This window comes from Notolepis coatsorum, assembly GCF_963971535.1.
Source record: "Notolepis coatsorum genome assembly, chromosome: 15".
NCBI lineage: Eukaryota > Metazoa > Chordata > Actinopteri > Aulopiformes > Paralepididae > Notolepis > Notolepis coatsorum.
Window position 1 is genome coordinate 48,942,972 of NC_140179.1, and position 13,136 is coordinate 48,956,107.

Here is a 13,136-nt window from a genome sequence, read left to right on the forward strand (position 1 = left end):
CCAGACCGTCGAGCTGGAAGCCATTCTCTCCTCCCTGGCTCACAGCCGAATGCGCGGGGTGCGCTAACCAGGAAAGGAGCTTCAGCTTGGGGAGGCGGGCGATCGTGGAGTAAAACGTCTCAACCGGGATGTAGTTTTTTGCATCCGGATGATACGCAAGAGATGTCAGATTAGTCAACTGCGAGATGGCGCTGATCACGTTTGTCTCATCGAGGAAGCAAACGCCACACAAATTCAAGTGAGTCAGTTGTTGAGGTAGAGACATACTGGAATCAAAGTTCATCTTGACAGACGACGAGCGCCTCCCTGTGACAGCCAAGCGCTTTAAGTTAGGGAATTTCTTTAAGAAGATGAAGAGGCCCTTGTTGGAGACGTTATCCAGGAACAGTGTGGTGAGAGTTGGAAGCCACAGGAGCGGCTCCCAGACTTTCTCTGTGACATACTGCTGCACGACAATACGAACACTTTGGATTCTCCTGCGGCGAAGAATGGTCCAGAACTGGGGATTGTAAGTGTTTCCATTTCTGAAACGCAGCACCACTGTATAGTCTTTCCAAAGAGATCTGTGGTCAACGAGCTGATTGAAATACTTGCAGCAGGTACGGATGTTTAACTTGTCTGCCATTGACAGATATCCAAAGACGTGGACCCAGAGCTCCGGGGGGAGTCTAGATGACAGCAGTGCCATTTGCAAAGTTGAGGCTGACGTTCACTGATACGTTAGTATCACTGATTATGAGGGCCGACGTTCCACTCTACTGGTTAAAGTTGCTTACTCGTGAGTAGTACGTTCTTTGATAAAGAAAAATTATGTCCACAGCCGCTCCAGTGTAAAACAAAGATATCCAAATGGTTTATTTCTCTTCCACAGCGAAGTCAAGATGCACAATGAATGTTCTGAGAGAATTGTTGAGTATATATATATTTGTAAACTGTATGCCATTGCCACTTTGTGTGGACTTGTACTTTAGGTACGTTTGCTGGGTGGTTCCCAGTACCAACCTCTGGCTGGTTGGTTAGTGTCTGTGGACGCTGATATTCGTTTACTTTATTATACTTATCTTGTTTGTTCTTGTGAGGTTTTTGTCCTTTGCTCACTTACTCGCTCTGTTCCTTTAAGCCTACTCGCTCTTTTCCATTTGTTTTCTGTTAATCATTTCATTCCCCTATTCACACGCTTCTTCCCAGAGACGTCGTTGATTGGTTCTCCCCCGTCCACACGCTTATCAATCACATCCCTCAGCTGTCACTGCTTGTCAATTAAGCATTCCCGTATTATTTATACCCCGTTTCCCCATTCAAGTTTTGTTGGATCGTTTTGATATTTCTGTTGCATTCGCCGTTCCTGCTGCCTGCTGTTGTTTCCCTGTGCTTTGCCTCCAGGATATTCAAGAAGCATTCCTCTTGGACACCCTTTCCCCGAGGCGACGCGCTCGCTCCATTCTGTTCCAACGCTCTTTACGCACAACGCCTGGGTGAGTTTTTTATGACTGTCTTTGATCCAATTCCATTTTTCGTGTGTTTATATAACACTGAAGATTTCCAGCTTTTTATCAGACAGTCACTCACCCAGCGTTTAGCCTTTTTTGGATTGTTTCATTGGGATAATATTTTGGCCTAACATCTCCCACTGTGTGTTTACACACCGAAGATATTATCACATTGGATTTGTATTTTGGGACTTCGCTCACAGTGTTTATTTTGCACCGAAGATATCTATCACTTGGGATTGTGTTTGGAACGTTACTCACAGTGTGTATTTACACCGAAGATTCAGTCACTTGGATAACTCTGTTTTCGGGTACAAGTCACCTCTCCTGTTCACCTGCTCTGTTCCACCTGCACTCTGAGTTAACTCGCTCCCTCTCTCTCTCTCGGTCCCGCAACCACCTCGGAGATTCTGCCGAGAGAAGTCTGCAGAGCGGCTCTGACGTCAGCGTCTGCTTCCCCTGACTACCATCCCGGGAGAAGCTGCAGAGCAGCAACATTCATCCTTGCTTGGATTCCAGTCTTTGTTTGAACTCTTCCCAGTCTGTGCTGTTTATTTAGTCTTAATAAACAAGCCCTTGTTTTTGGCAACTCTGAATCCTACTCTCTTGTGTCGTTGCGTTTGGGGTCGGTGTCAAACCATAACATTACGATCCAACCAAAATGACGACCCCAGCCGACACAGAGAGGGTCAGAACCGCACTTGCTATTCAAGTCGAGTTGACCACAATGGCGGGACAACAATCTGGTATTCTCGTTCAGCTTCACTCGCTGAGCGACACCGTTAATGCTTTACTTCCCTCACATCCTTCAGGAGCATTCCCCGCAGCCCCAGCAGATCCCGCACCTCGGGAACCCCGTCTCTCCGTCCCACGGCTGTTCGACGGCAATCCCGAGGAGTGTGCCACATTCATCATGCAATGTGAGTTGGTTTTCCGTCATCAACCAAGCCATTTTACTGCTAGAGGGTCCCAAGTGGCCTATATGACGAACTTGCTTTCAGGCCATGCTGCCCAGTGGGTCACTTCCTCCTGGGCAATGGATGCAGATTTTGTTTTCTCCTATCCAGACTTCGTGGCGGAACTCCGCAGAGTGTTCCACCATCCAGCCCGAGGTCTGGACCCTGGAGCCCGGTTGGGGACCTTCCGACAGGGGAGCGGCAGGGTAATTGACTACGTCCTGGAGTTTCGACTGGCGGCGGTGGAGAGTGGATGGAACGACCCTGCACTTCGCCTAACCTTCTTGAGGGGGCTCAGTGACGCAGTCCGGGACCAGCTCGCTACCCGGGAGGTGCCCGACTCCCTCGAGGACCTGTTTAGCCTCGTCATCCGCATCGACGGACGCCTCCAGGAGAGAAGGCGCGAGAGGACCCGACTGTTACCTCCTGAGGTACCCCGGATTCCCCGGACGCATGACGTCACTCCTGGACGCCCTGTCCTCAACACAACTGGTGGTAGCGGGTCCTCCCGTTCGGTTCGTGAGGAGGAACCCATGCAGCTGGGACGCTCTCATCTGAGCCAGGCGGAGCGTGAGGCAAGGCTCAGGTCCGGTCTCTGCCTCTACTGCGGAAGGGAGGGACACCGAATCGCCGACTGCCCCACCCGGCCAAAAGATCAGGCTCGCCGAGACCCCGGGAAATCCTGGTGAGCCGTTTTTCCCATTCCCGGAGCCGCGCACCACCTGACCATCTGATGAGCGTCACCCTGGCCTGGGGGGACCAACGAGCCACGGTGGAGGCCCTCATCGACTCTGGGGCAGACGAGAATTTCCTCGACTTCGAGTTTGCTACCCGAGCCAACATTCTACTTGAGGACCTTGTGAGGCCCTTGGAGATCTTTTCGTTGGACCAACACCGCCTGGCCGACATCTCTCAACGCACCGGCCCAGTCGTGCTGACCATCGCTGGGAACCACGTCGAGAGAATCCAGTTCCTCATCACCCAATCCCCCCTTGTCCCGGTGGTCCTGGGTAGGCCCTGGCTCGCGCTGCACGAGCCCCACATCGCCTGGTCCTCCGGTACCATCAAGGGCTGGAGCTCCTCCTGTCACGCCCTGTGTCTGCAGGCGGCGTCCTGTCCCCCGCCCCGGAGGCCCACTGGTGAGTCGCCTCCGGACCTCTCGTCCATACCTCCCGAGTACCACGACCTCTTGGAGGTTTTCAGTAAATCCAGGGCTCAGGCCCTTCCACCTCACCGCCCCTATGACTGCGCCATCGACCTCCGCCAAGGGGCTCCCCTTCCCGGCAGCCGCCTCTACAGTCTGACCGTTCCGGAGAAGAAGGCGATGGATCTCTACATCTCTGAGTCATTGGAAGCAGGACTCATTCGGCCTTCCTCCTCCCCGGTGGCGGCCGGTTTCTTCTTTGTTGGTAAGAAGGATGGGGACCTGCGACCCTGCATCGACTATCGCCAGCTCAACGAGATCACCATCAAGAACAAGTACCCTCTACCTCTCATGAACTCCACCTTCGAGCCACTGACCCAGGCCTCCGTCTTCACCAAGCTGGACCTCCGGAGTGCCTACCATCTTGTCCGTATCCGTGAGGGCGATGAATGGAAGACCGCCTTCAAGACCCCCAGGGGCCACTACGAGTACCTAGTGATGCCGTTCGGCCTCACCAACGCCCCGGCGGTATTCCAGGCACTCATGAACGACGTCCTTCGTGACATGCTGGAGGTGTTCGTGGTGGTGTACCTGGACGACATCCTCATCTTCTCCAGGACCCTCGAGGAACACATCCAGCATGTCCGCCGTGTGCTGGAGCGCCTCCTCCACAATCGGCTCTTCGTCAAGGCGGAGAAGTGCCGTTTCCACTCCGACTCCGTCGACTACCTGGGCTTCATCGTTGAGAAGGGCTTGACCCGAGCGGATCCTCGCAAGATCCAAGCTGTGGAGGATTGGCCTGAACCCACCACTCGGAAGGAGTTACAGAGTTTCCTCGGGTTCGCCAACTTCTACCGAAGGTTCATCCGGAACTACAGTCAAGTGGTGGAGCCACTTACCAAGCTGACCTCCCCCGCTCTGCCGTTCGACTGGTCCCCAGCGGCATGTGCTGCGTTCCGCTCCCTCAAGAAGAGGTTCACTTCCGCCCCTATCCTGCTCCACCCTGACCCCAAGAGACAGTTCATTGTGGAGGTGGACGCCTCGGATACAGGACTGGGCGCTGTCCTATCCCAACGTTCTCTTTCGGACCAGAAGGTACATCCTTGCGCCTTCTACTTGCGTCGTTTCCTCCCTGCCGAGAGGAACTACGACACCGGCAATCGGGAGCTGCTGGCGGTCGTGGCTGCGTTGGAGGAGTGGCGTCATTGGCTAGAGGGGGCCGAGGAGCCTTTTACCATCTGGACGGACCACAAGAACCTGACGTTCATCCGCGCTTCCAGGCGCCTCAACGGTCGGCAGGCGAAATGGGCCAGTTTCCTCAGTCGGTTCGACTTCTCGCTGACCTTCCGCCCCGGTTCCCGCAACACGAAGGCCGACTCCCTGTCCCGGTTACACTCCAAGGGGGCTCCACCCTCTGAGGACCCTACTCCCATCCTCCCGGAGGCCCGAGTGGTTGGAGCCATCACCTTGGGCATCGAGGGTGTGGTTAGACGTGCCCTACGCTTCCAGCGTGCTCCAAGCAACGTTCCGATTCATCGTCTCTTCGTCCCCGACTCTGTCCCGTCCCGGGTGCTGCTTTGGGGCCATACCAGCCGGTTCGCCTGCCACCCTGGCGTCCATCGCACGTTCTCCTTCCTGGCTCGTCGTTTCTGGTGGCCCACCATGCGGAACGACGTCAAGGAGTTCGTATTGGCCTGCGCGGTCTGTGCCCGCAGCAAGGCCTCACACCAGGCACCCTCCGGGCTCTTACAGCCACTTCCCGTTCCAAGCCGTCCCTGGTCACATGTGGCGCTAGACTTCGTCACAGGTCTTCCCTCCTCCCAGGGGAACACTTGCCTTCTGACCGTGGTGGATCGATTCAGCAAGGGGGTTCACCTCGTGGCCCTTTCCAAGCTTCCCTCGGCGGCCGAGACGGCGGACCTCCTGACTCACCACGTGTTCCGCCTTCATGGGTTTCCCCAGGACATCGTCTCTGACCGGGGGCCCCAGTTCACCTCCCAGGTATGGCGGGCCTTTTGCAAGGGATTGGGGGCGACGGTCAGTCTTTCCTCTGGTTATCATCCCCAGACTAACGGACAGACGGAGAGGATGAACCAGAGCGTGGAGTCTGCTCTTCGGTGTGTGGCAGCCGAGAGACCGGCATCCTGGAGCCGTTTCCTTCCCTGGGTTGAATACTCCATCAATTCAATGGTCAGTTCCGCCACCGGCCTCTCACCATTTGAGGTTTCCCTGGGCTACCAACCCCCTCTTTTCCCCGCACAGGAGGCGGAAGTGGCAGTTCCCTCCGTGCAGGACCACCTCGACCGCTGCCGACGAGTTTGGGAGATCACCAGGACCGCGCTGCTCCGGACATCTGAGCGCGCCTGTCGTGGTGCCGACCGGCGCCGGGTTCCTGCGCCGACTTACCTCCCTGGGCAGAGGGTGTGGCTCTCCGCAAAGGACCTCCCGCTTCGGTCCTCGGCCAAGAAGCTCAACCCCCGTTTCGTCGGACCTTTCGAGGTCCTGAAGGTACTCAGTCCGGCGGCCCTGCGCCTGAAACTTCCTGCGTCCATGCACATTCACCCTGTGTTCCATGTCTCCCGGGTTAAGCCCGTCTCCCTCAGTCCCCTTATGCCTCCAGCTCCGGATCCTCCGCCTCCCGTGTTGGTGGATGGTCACCCCCAGTGGCAGGTCCGCCGGTTGATGGGCGTTCGTCGGCGGGGCCGGGGGTTCCAATACCTGGTGGACTGGGAGGGTTACGGCCCTGAGGAGCGTAGCTGGGTCTCCCGGCAGCTCATCGTGGATCCCGGCTTGATCACTGACTTCCATCGTGCCCATCCTGACGAGCCGGGTCGGCCTGGTCGCCGGGTGGCTCCCGTGGAGGGGGGGGTACTGTGAGGTTTTTGTCCTTTGCTCACTTACTCGCTCTGTTCCTTTAAGCCTACTCGCTCTTTTCCATTTGTTTTCTGTTAATCATTTCATTCCCCTATTCACACGCTTCTTCCCAGAGACGTCGTTGATTGGTTCTCCCCCGTCCACACGCTTATCAATCACATCCCTCAGCTGTCACTGCTTGTCAATTAAGCATTCCCGTATTATTTATACCCCGTTTCCCCATTCAAGTTTTGTTGGATCGTTTTGATATTTCTGTTGCATTCGCCGTTCCTGCTGCCTGCTGTTGTTTCCCTGTGCTTTGCCTCCAGGATATTCAAGAAGCATTCCTCTTGGACACCCTTTCCCCGAGGCGACGCGCTCGCTCCATTCTGTTCCAACGCTCTTTACGCACAACGCCTGGGTGAGTTTTTTATGACTGTCTTTGATCCAATTCCATTTTTCGTGTGTTTATATAACACTGAAGATTTCCAGCTTTTTATCAGACAGTCACTCACCCAGCGTTTAGCCTTTTTTGGATTGTTTTATTGGGATAATATTTTGGCCTAACACACTGAAGATATTATCACATTGGATTTGTATTTTGGGACTTCGCTCACAGTGTTTATTTTGCACCGAAGATATCTATCACTTGGGATTGTGTTTGGAACGTTACTCACAGTGTGTATTTACACCGAAGATTCAGTCACTTGGATAACTCTGTTTTCGGGTACAAGTCACCTCTCCTGTTCACCTGCTCTGTTCCACCTGCACTCTGAGTTAACGCGCTCCCTCTCTCTCTCTCGGTCCCGCAACCACCTCGGAGATTCTGCCGAGAGAAGTCTGCAGAGCGGCTCTGACGTCAGCGTCTGCTTCCCCTGACTACCATCCCGGGAGAAGCTGCAGAGCAGCAACATTCATCCTTGCTTGGATTCCAGTCTTTGTTTGAACTCTTCCCAGTCTGTGCTGTTTATTTAGTCTTAATAAACAAGCCCTTGTTTTTGGCAACTCTGAATCCTACTCTCTTGTGTCGTTGCGTTTGGGGTCGGTGTCAAACCATAACAGTTCTCCCCTTACCCTTTTCCCTGTTTGTCTATTTGTTGTGGGTTTCATTCCCCTCTTGCATTATAATAAATATAATTTACCTTTTGAAACCGCATTTGTTGTTTACTTGCCTACCAGGACTTGTGCTTAAAGCACCTTACTGGACGGGCTGGTTTCATGTACAGCCCGCTCCAGGTATATTTTATATGGTCATAGACCTTTGTACATGACTAGGGTAAGAAAGTTAAGTTAGTCAGTATATTTTTACTGTATTTATTTACTGTATATTTTATTCAATTTTTATTCTATTTTATTCTACTCTTATCTTAGGCAATTTGTTTTGTTTTGTTATTGTTATTCGTGACCTTTTCTGTCTAAATGTTTAATGGTGAGCGATTTGCAGTGTCAAATTTCCCTCGGGATAATAAAAGTATTTCTATTCTATTCTATTCTATTCTAAATACACTTCTCAGAAGGGGTAAGTTTGGCAGGATGGTTGAACGACAAGAGTACTAGGGTTGTTTATTTACTTATTCATTTATTTATTTATTTATTTATTGTTTGCTTGTTTGTTTATTTATTTTTCAAGGATAGTACAAGGAGACATTGTCACAGGTCAATGGATGTGAAACAGATGCGTTGCATATTGTGTTTCGAGCCAGAGCTAATTTGCAACCCCTGTGCGGAAAAGTAAATACAGATTACATTAGTCAATCTCATTACATGTGGGGAATGTTTATATTGCATTCTGAACTGATATTTGCATCCAAGGACAGAAAGCAACACTAAACACCTGCTCATTTGGCTCCTGTCAATCAATATGTGGGTATGTGTGTGTCTGTGTAGGTGTGCATGCATGTGTGCAATGCATGTGCGTGTGTGTTCGTGCAGTGTGTGTTAAAGGCCCAATCTGGGATTGAAGCATAAACAAATATGTAGGCCCTGAGAACACTTCAAAAAGGTTTCCACCGACAATGCCCCACAATATAAACACCACGTTTATATGGTCAAAAGAAAATCACAGATTGGGGCTTTCAAGTGAGAAGAGGGGAGGAGAGGCATCTTCTGAGAAGAGGGAGGTAAGGAGGACTGGAGGGAAAGAGAGAAGGGACAAAAAAGTGATTTTAGCGGGGATGACTCATTATTAATATTAATTAATTATCAATATTATTAGTGTGGGTGACCTGGCGAAGCCAGGTTGCCACCCACACTATAGTAATCTATACTCTTTTTATTTATTTCTTCTTTATTCCGCCGATTTTGCAAACACAACTCCTGCCCCATACACGTGAAAGGTATCAAAACGACCGGCTTGCTCCAAGTCACAGCGCTATTGCTTTTCGGAAAGTTTCACCGCACCGTTTGGCTACGAATCGACATTAAACGGGAAAATGTCGGTCCCATTGGAAATGCATTGCAAGTTAGAGTGCAGGAGCTGAAATAATTTTTTTTCACTACCTTGGGTAAATTGCGACACTGATCTAAATTTTGGACGTAGAAAAAAACACATCAAAACGATGACACGGCTGCCGGCTCGCTCACAAAAGAAAAAATAAATGGAATTGGACATTTCTATCTCAACTGATGACCATTTGTTTGAAGGTTCTCCTCCCCAGACACCAATGTGTTCACACTCTAAGGCCCCGTTTAGACGGAAACGCTAGCAGGTGAATCCGCAAAAATATTTTTTCGGATGTGCCTTTCGTTTATACGGAAACAGCGTTTTTACGGGGTGAAACCGTAAAAAAGTGAGACCACCTTCCAGGGTGGAATTCCTAGAAACGCTAAACCTTTGCGCTCTCATCTAAACTGTCAAACCGCATAAAACGATGACGAAAGGGTTGTCAAGGCTCTCGTCGCGTGTACTGCTTACATCACAGGCATGCGCCAGTAGCCTAGAAGCGTAAATAAAGCATGTCTGATTCTATCCATGGCGATCACCTGAAGGCTACATTGGCAGTACTTTTAAATACACAAGAATCTGTCCGTGACTCGACCCACTGTCTGTGAGTGACTCTGCTTTGGTCCAATCACATTCCCCACCCACAGTCTGCGAATCAGAGGCAGAGTAGGGCGGGTCTTCACAGCACGTCATGTGACATATGCGCCAATCGTGTGACAGCGGGCTCCGTTGTCTCGAGTTGTTACAGCCTCGTCTGCACGGAGAATTCCATCCCAAAACACTAGTCTAAATGCAAAATTAAATCTGAAACCGTAAGACGACTTTTGCGGTTTCTGTTCAGACTCTCTCCGTCTAAACGTAGCCTAAGAATAGGCTGGTTTTATCGCTTTTCCCCCTTTGTGTTCCGATCGTCACCGCGGCCACAATTGTCGACGGAATGCCACAATATCGCACATAACCCTTCACCTACTCCTTGAAGTGCTCATCTGCGCTTCACAACGCTTCATCTCTTATCGTTTGCTTTTAATCATCGTGAGAAGGACGTCATGCGTCTGCCCTCATTGAAATGCATTGTATCGAAAGTGCAAGTCATTCGTGCCTAATTAGGTAACAGGTGTGTGGCTCATGGCCCATGGCTACAGCTGACCTGCCAATGACCTCTCATGGACTTAACCCTTAATCGCCCCTCTGTGTAGCAATACTGAATTGCTTGACAGCGCCCTCTGTCTTGCGGGTTGTGTCATTGTACTCAGTAGGGATGTGCTCTTTCATTGGTCTATGTTGACCCATTGGACTTGGTAGGGATATCCTCTTTCATTGGTCGATATTGACCACTCCCCCGATCCTTAGACCACGCCCCTTAGGCCACACCCCCTTAGTCCAGACAAATTAAAAAAAACTCTGAAAAGTCAGACATTTTTTTTAAACTCGGAAAAGTCTGAAAAAAATTAAAAACTCGGAAAAGTCTGAAATTTTTTTTTAACTCGGAAAAGTCTGACATTTTTTAAAAACTCGGAAAAGTCCAAAAAATTGCAAAAACTCTGAAAAGTCAGAAACATTTCAAAAACTCTGAAAAGTCCGACATTTTTTTTAAACTCGGAAAAGTCCCAACATTTTTTAAAACTCTGAAAAGTTTATTAATACGTTTTTCTTTTTTATGGAGACTCGCGAGAGACCCTCTCCCGTTGGCCGGCGGTGCACAGGCGTCACCCACACTTTCACAATTTCCCCGCGCGGAATTGTCTAGTTTTATTAGAATTATTATCTTTTAATCCTTGAGACTATGAATAATATATGCAAATCCTTTTAAAGTTTTCAACTGAACAATGTTTTCAAAGCCGGTTATCTAAGGCTTAGATTAGAGTGTTCATTCATAGTTAAAGACAGTAGAGGTTGAGTACTTTATTATCTAAAGATGGTAAGATAGAGTGTTGTGTTCATTCATAGTTAAAGACAGTAGAGGTTGAGTACTTTATTATCTAAAGATGGTAAGATAAAGTGTTGTGTTCATTCATAGTTAAACATAGTTAAAGACAGTAGAGGTTAAAGGGGCACTTGACCAAAAAACAATGCTGATTTATTTTGCACATAATTTTGTTTTTGAAAGTAATAGCAATACCTTGTCTTATATGGACTGCTACCTTATCATTTAATTTAGCTGTAATTGACACAACACAAGGATTCAATGTCCCTGATGACATCACTGGTGACCATATTCAAACTAATTTACTCCAAATAACTCTCAAACTAAACTAATGTGTGCAAAACTGTTGAAACTGAGAGTTTTTGGATATGCGTTAGATTATGTGCAAAATAAACCTGTAGGCCTATTCTTGTTTTTGTGAAGTGCCCCTTTAAGCACTTTCTGGCGATGTATCACATGCACATTTCAATCCAAAGTTATTTGGATTGACTTTACAAGTACATGAGCTGTCCAAGAAAATTCAATACAGACTTATATGGTTCTTCGTCTCACTGTTTCTATTATTAGTTTGTGTAAATGTAAACTCATTGTTAACAATCTTAGGGAAAATATGGGATATATTCAATAGTGCTGTACTCACCTGATCTCCAATGCTGTTGTTTGTTGGGTTAATTCACAATAAAGTCCAATGATTTTAAAATGTTTTGTTTAAATTAAATATATATATCATGCACGGTGGGGAAAATGTGTAAAAATGTCACAATAATCATCATCAACTACAAACTATAGTCTACCCATATAACTCTCTTACTGTATGATAGCATGTACTATAATGCTGTATATACAATATTTATATACCTATATTTTCTGCATGTATATTTATCTCTAGACTCTGAAAGAGGACCTTTTACCAGAGCCCCGTCTCTAACCGTTAGAGTAGACTCTGAAAGAGGACCTTTTACCAGAGCCCCGTCTCTAAGCGTTAGAGTAGACTCTGAAAGAGGACCTTTTACCAGAGCCCCGTCTCTAACCGTTAGAGTAGACTCTGAAAGAGGACCTTTTACCATCTCTAACCGTTAGAGTAGACTCTGAAAGAGGACCTTTTACCAGAGCCCCGTCTCTAAGCGTTAGAGTAGACTCTGAAAGAGGACCTTGCAGAGCCCCGTCTCTAAGCGTTAGAGTAGACTCTGAAAGAGGACCTTGCAGAGCCCCGTCTCTAAGCGTTAGAGTAGACTCTGAAAGAGGACCTTGCAGAGCCCCATCTCTAACCGTTAGAGTAGACTCTGAAAGAGGACCTTTTACCAGAGCCCCGTCTCTAACCGTTAGAGTAGCCTCTGAAAGAGGACCTTTTACCAGAGCCCCGTCTCTAACCGTTAGAGTAGCCTCTGAAAGAGGACCTTTTACCAGAGCCCCGTCTCTAACCGTTAGAGTAGCCTCTGAAAGAGGACCTTTTACCAGATCCCTGTCTCTAACCGTTAGAGTAGACTCTGAAAGAGGACCTTGCAGAGCCCCGTCTCTAACCGTTAGAGTAGCCTCTGAAAGAGGACCTTTTACCAGAGCCCCGTCTCTAAGCGTTAGAGTAGACTCTGAAAGAGGACCTTGCAGAGCCCCGTCTCTAAGCGTTAGAGTAGACTCTGAAAGAGGACCTTGCAGAGCCCCGTCTCTAAGAGTTAGAGTAGCCTCTGAAAGGGAGACGTAACTCCGTCAGCCTAAAGAGCCTCCTGACGGAGCGGCCTCCGGAGGGGGAAAATGTCACGTTGGCCCGTGATAGACTCCATTCGGTGGAGTGGCCTCGGTGGGGGAGCTGAACTGACCTTGCCCGATAGGGGTAGATGTTATATGTAATTTTATGGGACAGAGACCCCATTCCGGGGGGAAGCGAAAACCCAGATATCCCAAGCCAATAGGGAATCCCTGGGAAGAATTCTTCCCCGATCCCCTAAAATGGGAATGTGGCCTTTAAACATGAGGGTTTGGAGGGTGGGGGGGGTGTTTTTTCAACTAGTGTGTGTTTTTTCAACTAGTGTGGGTCTGAATGGGATGACAGGAACGCATAATTAGACAAGTGACATGTAGATGGCGAAGCCAGGATATACGGGATAACTTATAATCATTATACTGACGATTATTATAGTTACCGGTGCTTATCGTAATTCTAAACATTACGATATAAAGCGGGAATCGAACCCTGGACCATCTAGCTGTGAGGTGACAGTGTTAACCACTACACCACCGTGCCGCCAACGGGAATACTGCGGGAAATTGGGCAAATGGCGAGCTGCCCCCATGACCGCGTCGATGGAGCCGAAACGTGAATTGAATGGAT